This window comes from Carya illinoinensis, chromosome 7, assembly GCF_018687715.1.
Source record: "Carya illinoinensis cultivar Pawnee chromosome 7, C.illinoinensisPawnee_v1, whole genome shotgun sequence".
Classification (NCBI taxonomy): Eukaryota; Viridiplantae; Streptophyta; class Magnoliopsida; order Fagales; family Juglandaceae; genus Carya; species Carya illinoinensis.
In genome coordinates, this window is record NC_056758.1 from 25332820 (window position 1) to 25358243 (window position 25424).

At 36.7% G+C, this 25424-nt stretch overlaps 1 pseudogene; it reads left to right on the plus strand.

Moving 5' to 3' along the window:
- On the plus strand, positions 1-23919 carry LOC122316262 (annotated as a pseudogene).
- Positions 23920-25424: the final 1505 nt, after the last annotated feature.

Sequence of the window (25424 nt, forward strand, 5' to 3'; positions counted from 1 at the left end):
ATGCAAAACATCAAGATGCTAACATCAGAGCTGAATACAACATGCCAAGGGACAAAACAGGTAGTCGAGCACTACATAGTGAGTCCACTACATTAGGGAGACTTTAGAACAAAAGACCAAACCACCAAATGTAGACATCTTGAGTTTTTCAACATAACTGTTAAGAAGAAGAAACCGCAGGCAGCTCCTTGCAAGACTTGCATAGAAACACTAGATCCAGCATTCATGTATCTTGATAAAGCCCGCTACCGGGTTCTTCTCTTACAAGCTCCCTTTATTGACTGTTGAAAAAAGACAAGAAGAAGAAATAGCAGTTAATGGTATTTAGAAATACATCTTATAGCATAAAAATCACAAAACTTCACAAAGGTATTACATGATCATGCCACTCCCAAGAACAAGAAACTACAAGGGGCGTACAATAGGACAGAGCAACATGGATAATGCCTACGAACCGAAGAAGCAGAAGCCGCAAACCACGAGTATCTCTAAACCTTCCCACTTCCCCTCTTAAAAAATAGGAAAACGGTGAAGGGAACAATACCTTCCAGATTGTACTGAGGAGCAGATCCTAACAAAACATAGGAAACAGTGTGTACGAATAGGGAGATGCTGTGAAGTGGGTAAAGAGTTATATAGGAAGGCATATCTTCCGGTACGTAGCCAATTTAGGCAACCTTTGATCTATTGAGTACAGAGTAATTGTAACATAAAGATCCTCAAATTAAGGCATAAAATAGTTTTAGTCTATTTATTTAGTTTTTATCATAAATACTTTAATTCAGATTATTATTATTATTTTATGAGATAAAATGTAGTTAAATTATTAGTTTAGATTTTTACTAAGCTTTGAATCCAAATCCATTGATCAAGTTCCTTAAAAATTCACTGCCAATTTTTATCTCAAACTCTACCTTATCTTAAACTCTTAGCGACCGGATCAATTTTACATGTTTAATGTTTATCTCAATCTCAAATTCCCAATACCAATCCTGCCGCATCATCTCCATTTGAACCCATTATACACATAGTCTTCCTCAATTACAACATTTACAATCTCGTTCCTTCCTTCTACAAATTAAACATCAAACTTCCAAACCAAATCAAACACATCGAATACTTCTCCATCTTTAAATTCCTATCCTCCGGCAATTCTAAGTACACAAAAATTCCGAATCATAGTTAGTGAGTGATTTGATTTCAAGTGATACACGTTCAACACTCTCCTCTATCTTTACATATCCTCAATCCTCTACAATTTCTCTAAACAAATTTCCTTCCTCACGCGACCAAGCCTTATGGCCAAACCCATTCTCATAGCAAACCACCGCGTTCAAAGGAGATCCAGTCATCGGCAGAGTCTTCACCTCAGCCCAACTCCTTCGCATGGTGTCCATCTCATAGTGAGCCCTCATCTCTCTGCCATACGACACTTGCTTTTTAATTTGCTTTCATCTCTTTGGGTTCTAAGCATTCTCAACCGGTACCGCATAAGTACCTTTTTCCTATAATTTGATGAAAATTTTAGGGATTTTATTGAAATCACTCCTACATCCAGATCTTCATTTTAGGAAAAGTATTTAAGGGATGTACAGTAGTTTTCCATATTTTGGAAATTATTGTATATTCCTAAATTATTTTTTATCAATATTTTATTCTAATCATTTACACTTTCTATCATACTTATCTACTTCCAATTGTCTATACTTTCTATCATACTCATATTTGGTATAGTTTTAAATAATAATTTTAAAAATAATTTAAATAATTACAAAAATATAAAAATATTATCATATCTGTAAAAAATAATTTAAATTTTTATTTAAAATATTCACTAGAGTAATAGTTCAAAATATAAGGTAAAATATTGAGTAGTTAAGTTTGAAAATAGAAGTAAGAAAAAAAATAATAAAGAAATAATATAGAAATATTATTTTAATAGAATAAAGAAATGATAAGGAATGAGATATAAGAGATTTTTAAAAGATTAGTAAAATTTAATTTTTTTTTTTAAAAAATGTAATTTTTAACTAAATTATAAGAAAATTTACGAGAAATCCAACGTAAATACTCTAAAGTCTCGAATATCAAATTTGAAAGTAGAACGATTTCAAGTAACATTACGTTTTTGTCCCTCAAATTATTACTTTCCTCGTTCCATCTTCTGTGAAATTGCTTTATCCATCCAACTCCCTTTATATGTTACGGTTTTACCATGCAAAGATTTTACACAAAATGCCATAAGTCCTTGTCATCATGATCAAGTTCCGTGGAATACTTGAAAAATAAGTTCCGTAGGATACCTTTTTTAATTCTTTTACACTATTGCCCTTATTAATTATTTGGTAACCATCGGCATTAGAGTTGGCTTGGATTTAGCTTATCGTTTCGCTTGTGCTTTGCTTTTACGATAGGCTTTTAGATAGGTTTCGGGGTTTAATGGGTTATATGGATTTATGATGCTTTAAGCCCACAATAGATTTAACTCTTTTAGATTATTAAGAAAAATAGGTCATTTGGTATTTCAGACCTAAATTTCTAAATATGTATTTAATTAAAAATTTACATAAGTTATTATTTATTATTATTACTAAAGCCCAAGCTTCTTAATCTGTTTGCATCAAAATAGATCATTCGGTATCTATTGTGGGCATCTCGAGCCTTAATCAATGCTAGAGCATGCCCGCTCGCAAGCATCGCCTATGTGTCTATCACTAGCTTTTACCACACCTTAACGAAATAGTAAAGGCTTAAACATCAATGACAAGTCTAAAGACTCGTAGTGCCCATAAAAAAGGGCGTAGAGGTCAACAGACCACACGACCCTTAAAACAGACCATGCGACCCTTAAACATCAATAACAATTACAAAGACTTGCAGTGCCCAAGAAAAAGGTTTTGGAGGTCAAGAGACCACGTAAGCCTTACACTAATAACAAGTCCAAAGACTCGCGGTGTCCAGAAAAAAGGGCGCTGAAGTTAACAAACCACTCTACCTTTAAACATAAATGATGAGTCCAAAGATTCATGGTGCTCATGAAAAAGGAAAAGGTTAGGGAGCGCTCGATCCCACTCACACCTTGCTGAGAGTCAATAGGCGGGACAAGTTATTAGATTGCCTGACCTCCCTCGTGATGGGCCAATAGTTAGGAAAGCTTAAGGACTACTTGACCTCTTAGGCGCCTAACATGCCGACAACTCTTTGGACTGCCCGACCTCTCTCACTGGGACAAAAATACAAGCACAACATATTTTTCACAAAATGCCGAGTGTTTATGGTCAAGCCAAAACCGCCGCCAATGGATTACCTTCGGGAATGAGCCACTGAGCTCCACAATTGCATCAAGCGGGTTTCCTTTGGGAACAAGTCAACGGGCTTGGCAACCTCCTAATGTGGACCCAAGGAGTTGACGGGCTTCCTGACCACTTAAGAGCGAGTTACTACCAATAAACACCAACAACAATTTATACCAAGGGGTAGAAAATCCATTATTACCAACAAAAGCAAAAATGATCACAAAAATACACACAAAAAACCAATCATGCAAATATGCACTATTCACTGAACATAAACAATCTCTCAGGCAAACATCCACACAAATAAAAAAAACTCAAAATCGAGCTCCATACTCACATCTAATGCGGTCGAGTGCATTTCCTGCCAAAGCAAAACTCTGTGCTCACATCTAATGCAGTCGAGTACATCTCCCACCTATTTCTTCAAGTGGAGCTCTTCACCACTTAGCACAATACAAATAGAAAACTAGGAAACAAACAAAAAACTAGGAAATAAACAGAAAACTAGAGACCAAACAGGAACACAGAGATCCATTTTTAAAATTTATTCTATAGATTATTAACTTGAAGATTTTCAAGGCCTTCTTGTCTAACAAATTATCCTGAAGAATCGAGGACATATGTAGAAGTCAAAGTAGTAGCCTATAATTTAGCCTCTCGATAAGGCTAAAAACCAAGCTAAGAAATAAAGCCAAGAAGATATAATATAAGTTGACTTAGACTCCAAAGAGGAAATACATACAGACTCCTAAAGGAAAGAGACTCAAACTTTTATAAAGAAAATGTTTCATAAAGCAAGTTGGATTCAATCTCTCTAAAGAAATAAACCTTTATATAAGGAGGAGATCCCCTACAAAACTCTACTCAAGCTCTCTAGAGAGGCTCTCATAGATGCTCCTTACGTACAAACTCCACCACACATAACGACTCCAAAAGATCTTCCATAAATTCCTCTATTGTTTGAGAGATACGTGAGGGCATGAGAGATTGTAAAACCACCCATTATAATAATTTTTACCCTAAACCAACCCAGAGACGTAGGCTTTATATCGAACTATGTAAATCCTTGTGTTTCTCTATATTTTTATTTATTTATTTTGTATTTTATGGATGAACACAAAAAATATCATATCGAAATCTGAATCATTATCATGAGCTAGAAAAGACTCTCTCCTCACTTCCGATTAGTTGTACAAATCAAAGCATTAACAAAGGCATTAAAACATGGATGTTTAGAACTCGATCGTTTTTCTGACTAACCATGCATTAATGTCGACCGTGGCAACTGCATGTATGTAGCAAATTCTAAACGAACAACGAAGTACGTATAATGGGATGGTGTCATTCTCCAATGTCGAGATTGTGTATTTGCAGAGTTGGAACATGTAACACGTGGCGATTTTTGCTACAGCTTAGTGCCAAATTCAAGATACCAAGTGTCACCAAATTAATGTGGTGCCTTTAAGCCAAACCTAAACCAACGACCACCTAGAGCAATAATAATTTTAAAAAATGTTTTTGTATCCTACACATGTAGGTTCAAAATATCCCATATGTTAAACTCTCCTTAGCCTCTAGCACATACATATACAGTACTCTATGCACCTGCGATCAAACATCACAAATTATATTCTCCTTGATTTGACACAAAGCGACTCTCCTCAAGCCAGGGACAACCCCAAAGACCCCATGATCGTGAACAACATAATTCCCAGCAGGAACCAGTCAGATTGGCAACGTTTGGAATGTCTCCGGTAGTTTGGCATCCAAACCCTTTGCACTGTGAGACACATCCACCATGCAAGCTGCTAAAAACATGGTTCTTGGACAGACCCAAAAGGGTGGCCCTGTGACTGTCATGCAATCTGCAGTGGTAGTGAACGAGAGCATTGGTGCCGTCAGCCACGGCAATGCCACTGATATTGCCAAAGACCAAGGTGTCATCATAAGGGAAATTGACGTAGGTGGTGGTACTGTAACGTCCGTCCTTGTGGTGGGTCCTTTTTCATATCGATTTTGATAAAAATCGACGGGAATTACGATTCCTTTTCAATCTCTTTTCCATACATACCAGGATACAAAAGACTCCATGTTATAAATAAAATCTCATTTTTTTCTTGATTAAAACTTTCAGCAGAAAACATTACATTACATAATTAAAGCTTTTAATGTGAAATATCTTGCCTAGGCCTTCGTGCTCTTCCCCTTGGGCTGTGCCTGTTCTGACCTGTCATGCTCATCTTATGCCTAGGAGGGCACACATAAAAACTAAAATGAGTCGATGACTCATAAGCATTACTTCATACAGTCAAAATATAATAACATAGTTTTTTCAGTCATGCAGTTATCATTCCATACATACATATCTTACGTAGCATGCATACGTCTTTCTTTTCGTTTGAAAACGTTTCGAGGTGGGGTTTTTATTTAAAACATGATTTCTTCTTTAAAACAGTTCCCCACGCATCGCTGCCTTCGTTACTTAAAGAATCTTTTCATGCATTTATATTTCTACGTACATTCATGCATACATACGTTCATTAAATCATCTTTTCTTACTTACATACATTCATGCATTCGGTCCATTCATTCTTACATACATACATGCATTCATTCTTAACATGCATTCGTTCATTCTTATCACTTTCATGTGGCCGTTGCACACTGTTATGCCCCGTGCGCTGGGGTTAGCGGTCTTTTGGACCTGATTCCGCCCGTGGCCGCGGGTTGGGAATCCATTCAGTCAGGGTGCAGCACTGGGTGCACTATCAGTTCTACTTACTCGGCATTGCAATCTGCCCATTTCTTTGATATCATTTCCAGTCCAGTCCATGTGGCCATTACGTATTTTCATACATCATACATTCAATCCGTTCATTTCTTTACAGTCCTTTCCTTTTCATTCGTATCGTTTAAAGCATAATTTTCTTTACTTTCATAAAAGTTGCTTTAAGAGAAGTTTCCTTAAGAGGAAAGTGATTTTCTTTCTTTTCCATTAAAGTTGTTTTAGAAAGAATTATTTTATTTTAGAAAAGATAGTTTTCTCTCTTTATCAATCCTTACAGTCCTTAACAGTTATAACGTCTTTTAAAGCTTCATTTCGTTTCTTTTCCTCAATATACATACAATACGTACTACTTATAGCATCCATTCACATGCATACACGTACATACTTTGGGTGCATAAAAAGGGGCTGCCAAGGAAGGCCGTTACGTACTTATACTTGAAAACTTACGTTTTATTTTCCTTTTTACAGAAAAGCTTTCGTCTTATTCTTCATTTTTATAGAGAAAACTTTATAAGAGTATGAACATAACACTTACCTGGACTTCATGCCATACTCAATTCATGCAGTCCATTCATGTGCGTGTCAGATGGCAACCTACATGCATACACATAACTTTATGTCATCATCTATCTAATGCATAAGTAAATATTCTAGAAAATAGAACTATGCTTTGCTTGAAACATTCTCTATCCATCCCTGGTCTCTTACGTACTATTTACTATGCTAAAACTTTCGGGGTCTTATTCCTTAAAGTGAATCTCTGTGATTCACCTTAGGGTTAAGACACTAAGACCTCCGTCTCGTTCTTCTATTTACACAATTTAACGCATAATTCTGACATACAGAGTCATGCGTCCCAACCTTAAACTATATACTCTTCACTACTTTCACGTATCCTAGCCCACGCTACATCCTTATTTCCATCCATTCAAGCTACATGAAGTCAGCCAATTCTCTGGCTAAAATACCATGTAACCATGATCAGGACAGATTACTCATTACATATGATAAATCTGTCTGATACACTTGTCTTGCCAGAGACACATGTATCTCATCCCCTTTTATCACCTAAGAGCAACTTATAATTCCAATAAACGCCTGCTTGTATAAACAAGCTCCAAACTCCAATACCAACTTGTTAAGACCCGGTCGATAGGACTTTTCCTACTTCCTGGCTCTTTATAAGTTCATCCCAACACTTAATGGGAGAGGATTGCATCCATAAATGCACTTCTGTCACGTCACGTAATTCGAGATAAATCCCGAGTCACATCACGATACCCATCATGCTTCCGCTGCATGCTCTGATACTTCTCCATCACTTCCTTATACTCTTAGTCACAAGTCAGTCTCAAGGCAATACCCGTTACCTTGGACTACAGGACACATCACTACTGCTTCAGGACACTGTTACACAGTTCCCGCCACTTGACAAGAGGACTGCATCCACAAATGTGCCTCTGTCACATTATGCAGCTCAAGACAGAATCTCGAGTTACAATACGGGGCCCATTGTGCTTCTGTTGCACTCTCTGATACCTTTTCACCACTTTCATATACCTTTAGCCATAGTCAACCACAAGGTAAATCTCGTCACCCCGGACTACAGGCTATGTCACCATTGTTTCGGGATACTGTTACACAGTTCCCGACACTAGACCATACACTCCACACTTCTCTGCTACGTCATCCAACCCTTCGTGACACGCCATCCAGTGTATCACGATCTCGTATAGAGTACACTCACGTGAAATCTCTTCCATCCATACTACGACAACATCACTACGATACACGCCTCATGGTGCATCGCTACGCGACACGGAGTACGCGCCACGCGTACTCCTTTCGTTACAACACTCATCATCACGATGCACATCACACGGTGCATCGCCATACAACACGGAGTACACTCCACGTGCACTCCCTTTCTTCTACGCCACACATCACTACAGCACACGTCACACGACGCGTCGCTGCATTACACAGAGTACGCTTCACGCATACTCTCTTCACACTACATGCCGTATCACATCTGTGGCATCCATCTCACGCCCATACTTCACAACATAGTCCACAGTGCTACACAATCAAGCCCAACACTTCACAACTACACTTCGCTTCACAATTACGCAGCGAACTCCACAATTACTAATTACGCAGTCTACAATCTAACCAATCAACTACTTTAAACATAAATAACTAGAGATAGAAGGTTATACCATCGACGAGCTAACCCGTGCGTCGCTCGCTGCGCGTCACGATTAAGCGTCAGAGGAGCGTATGTGGCGGTAACACCACGTACGGTGGCTGTCCACCACATAAAGTGGTAGTTTGAGCTTGAGAAAAGCTAGGCGTGGCCTTGGAAGGCTCATGGTGGCCTCGTGGTGGTCGAAGGTGGTGGAGCACGGCGGCATCATGCCGTGAACAGTAAATCCGAATGGTGGGTGTTTGCTTGAGGTGGATGAAAGCCATAGAACTTCATGAAAAGCTAGGGAAAGGTAGAGGAACATGTGGTAGAGCTGTGGTGGCGAGGTGGTGGCCATACGGTGGCTCACGGCGGCGGATCGGCCGTTTGAAGTCATTTTCGGCCTTGGAGAGTGAGGGAGAGTGAGAGCTCTACATAGCTCCGTTGGCCATGAAATTTCTTGGGGAAGTTCGTGGTGATGAGAGGAACAAGGTGGTGGTGGTGAAACACCATGGGTGGCCGTGTACGGTGGTGCACGGTGGTGCAACCGAACGTGTGTGTGTGAAGACCCATCGGAGAAAGAGTGAGAGTTAGGGGAAAAGAAAGACATGGGGAGGAAGCTCTTGACATGGTGGTTCCATTGGTGGTGCTTGGTGGCCGTTTCAACCGTATATGGTGGTCCAAAGAGGTGAAAAAGGGTTGAAGACCCATTTCTTTGAAGGGAGATAGAGAGAGACTCGGTGGCCGGTTTAGCTCACCACCGGTGAGGTTGTGGTCGCCGGTGATGGAGGGTCATGCCGGTGTGGGAGGTGAGGCACAGTGGCCGGAGGTGGCGCCGGCTGGAAGCTTGGACCGAACGGGCATGGAGGAAGTCCATGCACAGTGATCGGCTGGACGTGCATGAGGGAGAGAGAAAAGAGAGAAAGAGAAAAAAAAAAAAAAAAGAGAAAAAGTGAGGAAGAAAAGATAGAGGTTTGGGTATTTAATCTCAGTCCTACGTTTTGGGATCCTCAAAAGGATCTAACGATGAGTTTAAACACTGATTTGAAAACGCGTAAGTGTTTTATTTTAAATAAAACACTTTAAAAAAACACTAAGAGAAATTAAGATAGAATATTATTTTATAAACTAAGGTTTATAAAATAATATTTTCTTCATCATTATATAAAATGATAAAGTATCATTAATTAATCAAAGTGCATAAAACACTTAAACAAAACACTGGGAGGAATTAAGATAGAATATTATTTTATAAACTAAAGTTTATAAAATAATATTTTTTCATCATTATCTAAATTGATAATGTATCATTAATCACTCAAAGAGGATAAAACCATTTAATTTAAATAAGAGTTTTCAACGTAAATTTAAACCTCTTAATATTTTAAAACAACTAAAATATTTAATATAAGATATTATCCACAATTATAATATTTTCAGAGCTCATTAAAATATTATAATTGTGTTACATTAAAACAAGCTTATCTAATAATACTGAAAATATCTTCTATAGATATTTTCTGAAAATATCTTCCATAGATATTTTCTATAGATATTTTCATAATATTAAAATATTCGTAAGCATTAAAATATCTATCTTACTTTGAAATTCGCATAATAACTTTCAGAACACGCCATCGAGATACAACACGTAGGATAAGATTCAACATGTAGATCGAGGCTAGTCAGATAGACTGACTCTCGACACGTAGAGCAAGGCTCAGCACATACACCGAAGTTTGACACATGGATCAAGGCTCGTACGTAAAGAAGAAGAAAGAAGGAGCGGATATTAAAGGTACCCAGCGGTGGAACTAGGATTTGGTGTTGGGGGGAAGATCAGCAAAGTGTGTGGTCTCTGTCATCATAAGTAATATGTATTTTTTGCATGTGCCTATAGAAAAAAATAATCATACGCCATAAAATTATACAATTTTTCTTGACTTACTCATATTTTTCTAAGTTTTAAGAAAAATTTATAGATCAAGAATAAACCTGAAAAAGTATCTAATAATATAAAAGTTGTTAGATTTTTTATTGTATAATTGTATTACTATTAATAAGTGAAAAAAAAACATGTGAATAACTAATAAATTCTTCACATACTCTCTCTATCTCTCTAGAAACGTCTCATCAATCATCTAGCTAGATAAATTTGCTACCTCTCATATGCAAGAATCTTCTAGATTTGTTTTAACTATTTGATAAACTTTCTTGAAACTTCTAGCTAATTAACTGATTAATATGTGGTTAAGAACATCTCAAAGGTTGTAAAAGAAGATTATGTATAGGTGATAGGCAAGAAATTCAATGAAGTCGAGAATGACCAAAATGAGAAAAAACATAAAAATAAAAGAATGATGTAACTATATATGTAAACTCAAAAAGACAAGAAAAACTTATATGATATCATTGCAATGAAACTAAATAAATCGCATAATGCACACCAAATGCAAATAGAGATAGAGATAGCAAATCAAGACTTTATGTTAATGGACTTAAAGATATTTGAGTGGTATACTGTGTGTTTGAATGTTGTGGGGGGCAATCTTAAATATTTTAAAAATATTTACACTTGAAAATTATAATTATATAATAAATAAGACTAATTTTTAAAATTTTTGGAGGGGGCGGTTTAAAAATTATATATGATACTATAAATAATATTAGAGAAGCAATAAGATTTGTGAGATCCTCACTGGTAAGGCTTGAAATGTTTAAAACATGTGCAAAGAAGTTGAATATTGTGTGTGAAAAAATGGTATGTCTAGATGTTCCTACTAGATGGAACTCCACATACCTAATGCTTAGTATTGCTGAAAAATATAAAAAAACTTTTGTGCTAATGAGAGTAAGGGAATCATAGCTTTTGGCGCCTCCGTTTGAAGATTGGTAAATGGCTTGTACTTTTATTAAGTTTCTAAAATTTTTTTATGATACTACTTTGAAAATCTCCTGCTCATCTTATGTGACATCTAATATGTTATTTTAACAAATTTTTACAATTGAGTACAATTTGAACAAAATGGGCCAGAGTGGGGATGATATATTGAGGAGAATAGCATCTAATATTAAAATTAAGTTTGATAAATATTGGAGGAACACGAATAAGATGAATATGATTGTTTATATAGCTTTATCCTTGACCCTCAATATAAGATTACAACTAACCTTGTCATATTGGTTAAAAAGGTGCAAAAGGATGAATGCGGAGATAGAATTGAGGCCTAAGTAAGATTGTTCATGAATTGCTTGATTGAGCAATACCACAAGTTTTATGGACTAGATAGTGGAAGGTCAAATATGGTCCAAGAAAGTTCCTGAAGTATTATTGGTGACGACTTGGACTATGAAGATTTTGATATATCTCCATATCAATATCTTGAGGGGCAAAACAATTTGGTATTTAGTTCAGACATGGAGAGGTATTTGTCGGATGTGATTGAACCAAAAGTACCTGGGTTTGAGATTTTGGATATGGAAAAGGAACTCATTTAGATATCCCATCCTTGTGAGATCGTAAGTGATATATTGGTCATCCCCATTTCCATCGTCGCATCCAAGTCCACATTTAGTACCGGTGGACGTGTAATAGACCCATACAGAAGCTCCTTAATGCCGGAGACTATCCAAACACTAATCTATACACAAAATTGGTTAACTTATGAACCACTTAGTTCTTGGGAGGTGGAGGAGCATGTAGAAGACGTTAACATTAAAGGTAAATGCTTTTATTTGTTAATTTTTATTTTTTATTACTAATTTATCCATTTAACTTAACCTCTACATTTTTTTCTTCTTAAAGTAACCCTCTTCCTTCAACTTTAGCAACTTAACCTTTTGTTCTTGATGGTGTGAACTTTGGAGCATCTGACTTAGCATACATTGCATATTCAATTATGGTATGAGGTTTTACTTTGTATTAATTTCCAAATTTCTTCATGCGGGATTTTAATTTATATAAGTTGAGTTGACTAATCATTGTCTTTCAAAATTTCAGTTCCTACTGTGAACAATGCTACATAGCAATCACTTGTCCTCAAGGCCGAAGGGCCTGTTTTGGTTGAGTTTTCTGCATTATTCTTTTGAAAGTTTTTCGTGTTGTGTTGAATATTTGTAATTTTTTTGTATAATTCTGGAAGCTTCATGTACCAAGTTTTCTTTTTGATCAAATGAACCTCTCTTGTCACTCTCAATTCTTTTCTTCTATTTCTAGGATGATTATTTAGACTGCTTTAGAGATCCTGAAACAATTGGTGGTAAAAGCATTGGAGCTAAGCAACAAGGAACAAAAGAAAATGCTACATGTAAGAGGGAACTTTCCTTGTACCTTTTGTCTTCCTTTCCTTATCAACATTGAGATTAAAGTGGTCTTTGAATGTACAAGTAAAGGCTTTCTACAAAGAACTTGATCTTCCAGTACCTCTTAAAGCAACTCCTTAATCTATGGTGTTTAGTCATTAAGTTTTTGTTTGTCCATGATCTTAATTTCTCTAATCCCAACTTGATAGGGTGTATTTGCTGAGTATGAGCACAAGAGCTATGAGAAGTTGACAACCTCCATTGAAGCTCATCCGAGCAAAGCAATTCAAGCAGTGTTGAAGTCATTCTTGGGTAAAATATACAAAAGGCAAAAATAGAGTCAGTTGAGAGAAAGAAAGGTTGGAAGAATCGAAGATGCATGCTAGAATGGTCTCATCCTTTTATATTGATTTGTATCTCTATGTTTCCCACTAAAAAGGAATAATCTTTTTGCAATATATTCTTGTAAACAACAATATGTATTTCATATTTTTATTTATTTAAAAAAAAACTTTGAAAAAGTGTTTAAATTATTTTTTAAAAAAGATCTAGGCAATTTAAACAAGATATCAGGCTCCTTTTTTTTTTTGTAATGCTAGAAATTTTTTTTAAAATTTTAAAGTCTTTAAAAAAACATATAGTACCAAATTCGGTTATAGCCCGGATTTAATCCGATTATAATCCGGATTATAACTCGGATATCCGGGTTTTAAGTCAAAAATCCAAATATTCGGATTGAACCCAGTTATCCGCCCGGATTCAATCCAAATTAATCCAGGTGGATAACCACCCGGTTTTTAGAATTCAGATCTGGATATGGTTATGGCTAGATATCTGGATTCGAATTCGGATGAGCACGCTTAGTCAATTATCTCCCCCATCCTTTATGATTTTCACTTTCCGAAAACTGCTCCTCTGAGACCTATTTTCCTCCCTCAAACACCTACAGTTTTTATCTTTTCAATTTTGCAAAAGATTTTTCTCTCCTCACTCTCAGGACTCTTGCAGACGCTCTCTCTCTCTCTCTTGCCCTTCGTTTTTTTTTTTTTGGTGCTTTGGTATTGCGGTTTGGAAGATTTTCTAACTTAGTTGCCGAAGCGAGCTAAAGTAAGCATAATCTCCCTCTCCATCTTACTTTTTTTTTTCTTTCCAGCATCACAGCCCCTCACAGTTGACCCTATCTTTATCACTACTTGCAGATTTCTTGTGAAATTGGTGCTGTGTTTAAGGTAGGACTTCAAATATTCTGAGTTGTCGATTTGATCCCAAGGTAAGCATTGTTCTCTCTTTCTCTCTCTCTTCCGCTCTATTTTTTTTTCTTTCTCGCATTTCCCTCAAATATTCTAGATCTCTCTCAGTTTCTCTTCAAATTGGGGTTTGTTTCATGTCTTTGTGCCACTGTAGAAGCCCATTTTCCATTGTTTGTATTGTGTTATCGTACTTAGGTCTTTAGGTTTATGAAAGTGTAGGTTATAATTGTAGGTTGCCATTATAGCCCATGGCAAAACTTGGTGTATGTTTTATTCAAGTTTCGGTGCAACCAATGAAACCATATATTTTTAAGTGGATTTGTTTTACATCAGTAATTTCCAATGATGCCCTTTGAACTTGCAGTAATATTTATTTATTTATTTTTTTTTGTTTTGTGTATGGAAAATTCTAGTGGTTTCGATTAAGGGTGTACAAAGAACCGGAGAACCGACCTCCACTGACGGCAACCGACCGCCGAACGCCGAAACTGGCGAAGAACCGGTCGGCCGGTGGTAAAAATTAATGAAAACTAATTTCAGTCGGCTCGGTGCTGGTTTGACTACACAGAAAATCGGTAAACCAACTGACCTTATATTATTATATATATTTTATATATATACTTTATATAAAACGACGCCGTTTCATGAAACGGCGTTGTTTTGTTTAAATGTGTGAGCAAAAAAAATTAAAGGCAATGTCCCCCCTCATTTTCTCTCTTCTGCCCCCCCTCATTTTTTCTCTCTCTCTCTCTGTGAGTCTCTCACAGTCTCACTCTCTTGTGTGTCACAGTCGTGCTTGCTTGCAAACCCATGACTCTCTCCATTCAACAGCGCTGCAGACGAACCGGTGACCCCTCAAGCCTCCGTGTTTTCCTCCGGTCTCCGTGACTCTCTCCAGCCTCTGTGAGCATTATGACCCCTTTTTTCCTTCATATATAAATTATATATATTAGTATATAGTATATATACTATAGTGTATAGTATATACTATATACTATATTAATGTGTATATATATATAAAATCTGTTAATATATAATATGTTATATATATAATCTATTATATATAAAAATTATAAGCTATTATATATATAAATTATAAACTATTAATATATAATCTGTTATTTAGTTATTGTTAATTATTTATATAAATTGAGAGAAGATGAGTGAACAACCTAGATTAAAGTCTTAGACTTGTGATATTTGTCATGTTGCAAACTAGCTGCTCGAATATTTTGTTTTATGTTTGCCATGTTTCAAACTTGTGATGTTGTATGAGATCTTAAAAATTATAAACATATAATATTTATATTTTGTTTTATAATTTAGATGGATTCTTCTTCGTCTCCGATTGATGTTGATACAAATGAACCTCAATTAACAATTAATTTGAAAGAAGATGTGAGAGACACCCAAACATCGAAACCCCTAGTGCCCCTACTAGTAGTACTTGTCCATTACCTAAGAAACGGAAAGGGACGAACAAGTCGATTGTATGAGATCATTTTACGAAGGTGGATGGTTGTCCTGTAGATGATCCGAAAGCTAAATGTAATTATTGTAGCAAGATATACGCTTGCCACTCAAAGAGGGACGAAACTTCAATGATGCAAAATTATTTTCCTTCATGTCTTAAAAATCCTCATAAACGTGGACCTTTGCATAGGTACCAAAAAAACATTGACATGTGAGGCATCATCTGAGGAGGGGGTTGGAGAGAGTGATGGTAGTACATTAAGGACTCCTGTAACCCACAAATTTAGTGAAGAGATTACGAGGTTGGCTATTGCAGAAATGGTAATTATTGATGAGATGCCATTTAGGGTTGTTGAAGGACAAGGATTTAGAAAATTTTCTTGGTCTCTTGAACCCCGGTTTAAAGTTCCATGTTGTGTTACAGTTGCAAGAGATTGTATGAAATTGTATGAAGTAGAAAAGGGGAAACTTAGAAAAGTGTTTAAAGATGGTGGCATGAGAATTTCCTTAACAACAAATACATGGACATTGATACATAATTTGAATTATATGTGTCTAACTGCACATTTCATTGATAAGAATTGGAAATTGGAGAAAAAAATAATTAATTTTTATTTAATCCCTAATCATTGAGGGGATACCATTGGAAGATATGTTGAGTCGTGCTTGCTTGATTGGGGCATTGATAGAATATTTACTGTAACTGTTGATAATGGAAGTTCTAATGATACTACAATTTCCTATTTGAAACAATTTTTGACAGAAAATGTGTTAGGGGGTAAGTATATGCACATGAGATGTTGTGCTCATATATTGAATCTTATTGTGAGTGAGGGTTTGAAGGAGTGCAATGATACCATTAAAATGATTAGAAATGCAATTAGATATGTGCGTTCATCTCCCACAAGATTAGACAAGTTTAAGAGATGTGCAAAAAAAGAAAAAATTGATTGTAAGAAAATATTGTATCTTAATGTATAGACATGATGGAACTCAACCTATTTGATGTTGGAGGCAGCTGAAAAGTTTGAGAAGGCTTTCAGGTGAATAGAGAGTGAGGATTATAATTTCCTCTCTTACTTTGATGATGGGCACATGGGACCTCCTAAATCTATGGAGTGGGAGACAGTGCTGGTGTTTGTCAATTTTTTTGAGATATTTTATGAAGCCACTACTAGATATTCTTAGGTTTTCGTTTTAAGTTAGGCTACCCTTAAGTGTAACTTATGTATTTTTTTTACAACAAACTTGGGTCTTGTTTGGGCTCAATACATCTATTACTAAATTTATTTTTTTGTTGGGGTTGTTATGATGATAGATTTTGTTTTTTTTTTTGAATTTTTATTTTATTTATTTATTTTTTTTTGGGGTTTTACAGTTTGAAGAATGACGTTTTTGTTCACAAGGTCCTTATGTTAAGTTGGACTTGGTAGGTTTTTGTGTTTGGACTTTGGGCTGCACACGTTTTCAGGCCACTAGTAGATATCATGATTTTAATATGGTCTTAGGATTTAATGGAGTAATTGTTTGGAGAATTTATGTGGATATTGATGAATTTAGAAAGTGATGGTATTTTTAAAGTAAAAAGAATTTTAGGTTTCTTTGAGAAATTAAAATATGTATTTTAGGTAAATATGAGTAACTGTTCAATGGAGATTTATTCAAGTAAAAGATCACTTGCATCCCACTAAATAAGATGTGGTATATTTACGACCATTAAATGATCATTTATTGCATACTTCTTTATCATTAAATAGTAATAAATGTGCCACATCATATATAGTGAGATGCAAGTAGGATGCTAGTGTGGTGTATAGCATTACTTTAAATTTTTATAGGTGACAAGATTAATAGAGATCAAATTCAAGGCATTGATAATACGTTGCAAGTGTTAACGTCGTATTTCGTACGCCTTTGGACCGGGTTGCTCGACGGCGTGGGTCTTCACTCGTGGCATATCCTGAGGTGGGAGAGGGGTGACCCTACGGTGGCACAGGGAACCTCCAATGCCAAAGTTAGTATAGAGTGGAGATCATAATATTTTAAAGAAGAAGACAACAGTTGTGTATAATTGACAACAGACTTGAATTCGTCCTCCTTACCTCGCAGTTCTAGACGACTTTTATACTTGGTCTTTTAGATTAGCAGGGCCATGCTTTGTGTTCTGAGGCAGAGGGACGCCTCTCCCCAGAGTCTCCACCACCATACTGAATTTAATGGGCATAGTTTTCTTGGTGTCAGTCATTTAATGCAGTGTGGGTCTCTAGCAGAATTGTCTGATGCCGTCTCTTCCCTTTTCCCCGATCATGGTTTCTCGTGCCCTTCTACAACTTCCCATCTCAATGTTGATGATTACCCCCAACTCGCACGGGTTTGGAGCCCGCCCGAAACGCGTTGGTCTAGGACCTGCCCCAGGCTACCAAGGGGAGGCCTTTTAGGGCTTGGGCTAGCATTCCTGAGGCTCATGGGGCCTGGGGTAGTATTACAGGCTTTAAGCCCTAACGAAAATACCACCTAACAACAAGAATTAGGTAAGCAGGGTTTTTATGCTAGATTTGCATTAAAAATAAAAAATAAAAGGGAAAAGAAGAAGAAGAAATGAACTAAGGTTGGTTTGTAAAAATGTGTATGTTATGTTTTGAAAAGAAAATGTGAAAAATAACCTCAATTATGTGTTCTGCATTCACTCATGAAATCTATATAAAAGAGAAAATGCTTTTTGACATGAAAAGTGTAAACATGAGCAATATTTGACATGTTCTAAAATGTGAAAAAGAGCAAATATAATATTTGATTTTGTTCATGTGATATGAAATTTTTTGAATATGTTATTGATCATTTGAAAATGATATAAATATGTTCCGCACGTGATTTGATATAATATGAATATGAAAAATCTTTGGCATACTTATCTGTTTTTATTTTGATTTTGAATATGGTTATGATATATGATATTGGTTCACGTGATATGGTTAGTACCAATATGATATGACATGATATGAGTGCACCTACTTTGTAAGCAAAGTGATCTTTTATATGTTCTTTCCTGTGTGCACACTCGAGGATCCGAGATTGGGAAAAGGAAAGTTTTACAATAGGATATTGCTTAGTTTGGCCACTGGGGATAGCACAACCCTACCACGGGAGTTAAACATGGCATATGATATGATACAATACGATATGATATGATATGATAAGATGAGAATATTCAGTTATGCTATGCGAAAGTGTTTTTCTTTAATATGAACAATTGGGAATTCGTGCATTACATGATTTAATCGCACGAGAAGGGCCCGACTTGCTATTCTTGCAAGAAACGAAGCTGACAACAAGAGGTATGGATGTTTTTAAACGTAAACTGGGTTTTGTGAATTGTTTTTCTGTTGATTTTGAGGGGCGAAGTGGGGGATTGGGCTTGTTGTGGAATTCGGATTTGGGGGTAGAAATTAGGTCTTATTCAAAATACCACATTGATGCTCATATTAAAATGGATGATTTAATGGTGTGGAGGTTTATGGGATTATATGGCCATCCAGATGCATCACGTAGAACATATACATGGAACCTCATTAGAACTCTTAATTCTATTGAGCAAATTCCATGGTTAGTGGGGGGAAGATCTTAATGAAGTTTTACACCCACATGAAAAAAGAGGTGGAAGGAGTAGACCTGTATCTCAAATAGAGGCTTTCTGAGAGGTGCTAACCGAGTGTGAGTTGAGGGATTTGGGGTATAAAGGGCAAAGGTTCACTTGGTGGAATGGAATGGATGGAAATGCTCATATTTTTTAGCGTTTGGATAGGTTTTTGGGAAATGAGTTGTTGGCTCAATTATTTCCACATCTGGTGGTTCAGCATGGAAATGTTGCACACTCGAATCATCTAACAATTTTATTTGAGTCTTCTAATTTTTAGCCTATGCCGAGGAGACCAAAACAATTTTGCTTCGAAGCTATATGGGTGGGTGAGGGGCAATGTGAAAGAATTATCGAACAAGTTTGGAGTGATAGAGGAGGTAATCGGGGTATGGAAGAATTGCTTAACCTTATTCAAGATTGTGGTCAGCAGCTTAAGATATGGAACAGAAACTCTTTTGGGTTGGTAAAGAAGAAGCTGAATGAAGCTAGAGCAAAGCTTTAAAAAGTACAATTTAGTCATTCTCATGACCCGAATCCTGTAGGGCCTAGTCAAGCTAGGAATGAAGTTCAATTGTGGCTTGAGAGGGAAGAGGTGATGTGGTGCCAAAGATCAAGAATATAGTCTTTAAAAGAGGGGGATCAAAACACACGTTTCTTCCTTTCTTCTGCATCTACGCGAAGGAAGAGAAATGCTATACAAGGTTTCAAAGATGAGCAAGGACATCTCACTGAAGGTGCACAAAGGGATAAAATGATTGTTGATTTTTTTGAAGATCTTTTCCCCTCTACTGCATAGGGTGATCAAGAAGAAGTATTAAGCTTTGTTGACAGCATAGTTACGACAGATATGAATGCTGAACTTTCCAAGCCCTTTGTTGCAAATGAAGTCAAGATAGCATTGGATCAAATGTAGCCAACAAAGGCACTGGGACCTGATGGAATGTCTGCTCTGTTTTTTCAGACTTATTGGCATATAGTAGGAGATTCAGTCACAACGACGGTCTTGGATTCTCTCAATTCAGGTACCATACCATCTCAACTAAATCGGACACTCATTTGTTTAATTTTGAAGAAGAAAATCTGTGAGTTTGTCTCTGATTATCGCCTCATCAGCTTGTGTAATGTAGTTTACAAGCTTGCTTCTAAGGTCATTGTTAATAGATTGAAAGGTTTTTTCCTTCCATTATTTCTGAATCTCAGTGTGCTTTTGTGGGGGGAAGGCTAATTAGTGATAATGTGTTGATAGCTTATGAATTGGTAAATTACCTTCGGAATAAACGCCATGGCAAGAAGGGGTATATGTCCATTAAATTAGATATGAGTAAGGCATATGACAGAGTTGAATGAGGTTTTTTAGAGAAAATCATGCTCAAGCTAGGCTTTGCTCCCAGATTTGTTAACCTTATTATAGAGTGCATTAAAATTGTAACTTTTTCAGTTTTAATAAATGGACATGCTCATGGAAATATTTCACCTACAAGGCAAGGGCCGAGATCCACTATCCCCTTACCTTTTTCTTTTTTGTACAGAAGGTTTAATAGCGTTATTGAAAGCTGCTGAGGCTCAGAGGAATTTGAAGGGTGTAAAAATCTGTAGAGAGGCTCCAATGGTAACTCACCTTCTTTTTGCTGATGATAGCATTCTTTTCTATTGGGCTGATGTTGAAACAACCACTTTTATTCAAGGACTGTTGACTAAATATGAGATGGCCTCTGGGCAGAAGGTGAATAAAGAGAAAACTTCTATGGTCTTTTCAAAAAATGTAGATGCCAATAAACAGCGTGAGTTACTGCAATTATGGGGTATTAGGAACTTTTAGCAATATGACAAATATTTAGGATCGCTAAGCTTCATGGGGAGGTCTAAATATAGATCTTTTGAAGGCATCAAGACAAGAGTTTGGTCAAAGCTACAAAGCTGGAAACAGAAACTTCTTTCTCAAGGGGGGAGAGAGATCTTTATTAAAGCAGTTGCATTATCCATACCTACTTACTCTATGAGTTGTTTTAAATTACCTTTGACCTTATGCCAAGATTTAGAAAGAATGATGGTGAGGTCTTGGTGGGGACAAAGAAGTGAGGAGCGGAAGATCCATTGAACAAGTTGGAAAAATTTATGTGTGACCAAATTTAGAGGTGGGATGGGGTTTCGTGATTTACATTTCTTCAACATGTCTTTATTAGCTAAGCAAGGGTGGCGACTCTTGCAACCTGAGCATTCACTACTACAAAGACTTTTCAAGGCCAAATACTATCCCAATTGTTCTTTTTTTAAAGCATCTTTAGGATTAGACTCTTTCTTATGCATGGAAAGGAATTTTTGAAGCAAGGAAATGGTTGATGAAAGGATGCAGGTGGAGTGTGGGAAATGGTGAAATGGTGAAAATTTAGAAGGATACTTGGTTACCTGGACCCCGAATTTTACAATCAGAATTGGATATAAACACTGGTTCAGAATTTGATGAATCAGCAACAGTGGATAATTTAATTGATATGGCAACCAAAACATGGAAGGAACAACATATTAGAGCTCTCTTTAATCCAAGAACAGTGGATGAGATACTAAAAATTCGACTATCATCAACTCCTTGCATGGATAGGTGGATATGGGATAGGAAAGCAAATGGCAGATTCACTGTGAAAAGTGCATACAAATTGATCCATAATACCATGACTGGTAGCAATGGGGAAACTTCTATGCAGATACAAGATAGTCATCTTTGGAAGAAAATTTGGCATATGAAAGTTCCAAGGAAGATCAAAATGTTTGCTTGGAGAGTTTGTAAGGATATTTTGCCCACTCTTGTGAATCTACAGAGGAAAAAGGTGGTGGAGGAATCTTTATGTTGTTTTTGTTTGGATAATGAGGAAGATCTTAATCATGCTTTGTTAATCTGTCCTATTAATCAAATTGTTTGGCAGAAATATTTCCCTTTATTCAAGGTTTTTAATTCATATCTCACCTTTCTTCAAACTGTCTGAAGGATCCAGCTTTAAGGTAGTGAGGAAGAATTCACCTTATTCTTTGTTCTCTGTTGGAGCTTATGGTATAGATGAAATCAAATGCAAATGGACCAGAATATCATCCAACCTTTGCAAGCTGCTGAGCATGCCATATCAATCTGCAAGGCTTATAAAGATGTTTGAGATACTACATCACGACAGCAATTACAATAGCTAACTAAGTGGCAAGCTCCACTAGAGGGGTTTCTTAAAGTTAATGTTGATGGAGCTATCTTTGCGGATCAAAGGAGAGCTGGTATTGGAGTTGTTTTACAGGATACCAATGGAGCAGTAGTGATGGCTGCAAGCAAAACTGAGATGGAGGTGGACGAGGTAGCAACTATTGAAGCTATTGCTATTTTGAGAGGAATACAACTCTGTCTTCCACTTGGTATTCCGAATTTGATTATAGAAACTGATTGTCTTAATATAGTTCAAGAGTTGCAGTCCTCTGAAGCTTCGTATGCTAGTGCTGGGAATTTGTTTGCTGATATTAACCATCTTCTGTTGCGTTTTCAGGAAGTACAAGTGGTACATGTTAATAGAATGGAGAATGGGGTAGCTCATTCTTTAGCTAGAAATGCATGGAATATTGAGGGTATTAATGTTCGGTGGGATCAGATTCCTTCTTTTGTTCACCATTCTTTATGGTTTGATAACATTTGATGTATTGGTGTTTTTAATGAAGTTACTGGTTATCAAAAAAAAAAAAAAAATGAATATGAAAAGATTGAAATGTAGCTCTGTTTTTTTTTCCTGCATATGAAACTTTATGAAAAGGCTCATGTTGTACATACTAGTATATGTGCTTTGCTTACTGAGTTGTTGATAACTCACTTCTTATCTTCCTATTGTTTTTCAGATGACATCAATGACCTAGCTGGGAGTTTGAAATAGAATTTGGAGCTTTGCTAGCTATGGAATGGGTGGTCAAGTACTTAAGATTACCAATGTTATTAGAAGGGTTTGAAATGAGTATTTGGAGTTTTTATTGTTATTTGGATATCTTAGACTTAGTTAATTATTAGTTTATTATGTTAAGGTTATTTGAAGGTTGTAGAGACAAGGATTTATGTTAATTGTTTCTTTATGCTTTGATCAAAATATGAAGTTGATAAAGATGATTCTATGATTGATTGAAAACTTTGGAGATTTTATTTGTAATGGGAGACCCGAATATAAGTGACAGCTAGTAAATCTCCTACCCCCTCGAGGATGGGGCGTTACAATTTCCCACTAAGAAATTATGGTATGCACGCTTGAAATGTTTCAAAATGGTCCCACAAAATTGATAGTAGAACATGTATTTTTCTTTTTTGGGCTCTTGGTAATGGTGTACTATTCTTAGTTAGCAGTATTGGCATGGACCTAACATATGTGTATGTATATGATCCTGAGAAAGGTGGTGGGAAGATTCATTACCCCAGACGTGCCATCCAGGACTCCAGCAACAGCTCTAGATAAAGATGCGATAACTGTTGGAGAAGCATTGGAGGCGAGCTCTCTTTCAGCAGGTAACAAACCGGTTGAGCAAAGTGATGCTGCTGCAATACAAGCTGCGGAAATGAAGTAACCGGCAAAAATGAAGTAACACCCGGTGGTGTTGCTGCTATGGCGCAGTCTGCGGCCGATATAAACCCTCAAATAATGCCCGACCAAGCTAAGATGAGGCTCTTAGATATTCTATCGGTAATTTTACCAGTTTTCTTGTCATGATCATCGTGTTCTTGATGGTGGTTCATGTTAAAATATATTCAGTAGCTCTCTTTTTTTATTTGGCCTATAAATTTGTTACCTTCTGGGTGCATGCATAAATATGTGCAGGATGCGTCGGCAAGGCTGCCGGGGGACAAAGCAGTCACTCGAGAAGATGCTGAAAGGGTAATTGGTGTGGAGATAAGGAACAGGCGTGATATGAGCACAACTCCTGGAGGAGTAGCCGAGTCTATGGCCCCAACTGCTAGACTCAACCAGAACAAATATTAATACACGAGTGTACTTCACTTGTGTATATGAGTTAATCTTATTGGTTTTTTGTTTTCCTTTTGTATCAGTACGTGTTTCCCTTTTTGGGGGTTTTGGTAGGCAATAACTTTAAGAAGTTGGTTCTATTCTTTTGAGCTTAGTTCTACTCAAGTTGTAGGCCGCGAAGAGCATAGAGAGAGAGAGAGAGAGAGAGAGAGAGAGAGAGAGAGAGAGAGAGAGAGAGAGAGAGAGAGCAGCCTATCACTACATGTCTATGTTCATGTAATCATGCGAAAGTTCAAGGTCTGATACAATATAAGTTAGTAAGTGGATGTAATTTCCTATTTTCTAACTCAGTATATATCTGTGTACAGCTTATTTCGCGCACAAAATGGGCATCCCAAGTGACGTCGTGATAGTTTAAAAACATAGAGAACAAGACGACGGACGCAAACACATATAAATTAGATGTGTCTGCCAACAAATATAAATTAGACAAAGTTCATTGGACAAATCACCCCTACATATAAACTAAGAGTAAAAGAGGATGAAAGAAAATAAATAGGCAATAATCTAATAATTAATTGGTCTAAATTACCCATATTTCTTCGCCACGCCAACGGGGAGAGAATCAAAAGAGAGTTTGTTATAATCTTTTAGTAAATAGTAATGTTATATGCAGTTAGTGTGCAAGTTTTGTGTATTTTATCTGAAAGAAAAAAGAGAATTTTATCATTATTTTTTTATATAATTTTTAGATTTATCAATTTTTTTTAAAGAGATTGCGTGGAGCTTAATTCATCCGGAGTACTTGTAGCTGGAGGTCACAGGTTGAAGTGCACTAATTTGTTCAACTTCTTTTGGAGTGTAAAGTGGGATATCCATTTCCAATTCCTTTAAATCCTGCCTTGGTGAAAGTTGAAACATAATTGAATGGGTAGTATAGGATGAATCGGAGGTTTGGCTACACATAAACTGGACGCGGCATGACTTTCTTTGGGCAAGAGGCCCACACGCTAGTGGAGACTGGGTAGTGTTGCTAGAATTTTGAATATTTTGAGCCAGGATTAAAGTAGAATGCGCGACCATGTGCCATTTGGGGTGCAGCAAGCTAGCTTGTGCAGGCTTGGAAGGCCCATAAGGCTTTCACACTTGTCGGAATGGTACATTGCTTGGCTGAACTAATTGTAGATCGATGACCTAAGAGTTTGATACAAGTGCGCATTTATCACGTTAGTAGCCAGAAAGTAATAGATTAGCCACAACTTACACCCTGGTTTGTATGGGTGGTGGTTCTCAGGGCCTATTAATGATAGTACCACGATCAGTTGCTCCACTACTTTGCCCAAGTTGCTTCGGGCAAAGCTTAGGGTCATCATTAATGTAGAATATTCTACACTCTCTAGAATGATTCTAAAGTGCTGAAAATGGAATTGTATATATTTTCAAGCTAGCTATTACACTGAGGCAGTGCCTCTTTTATATACAAGATATTAAAGAATATTCTTATCCTAACAAAATGTACA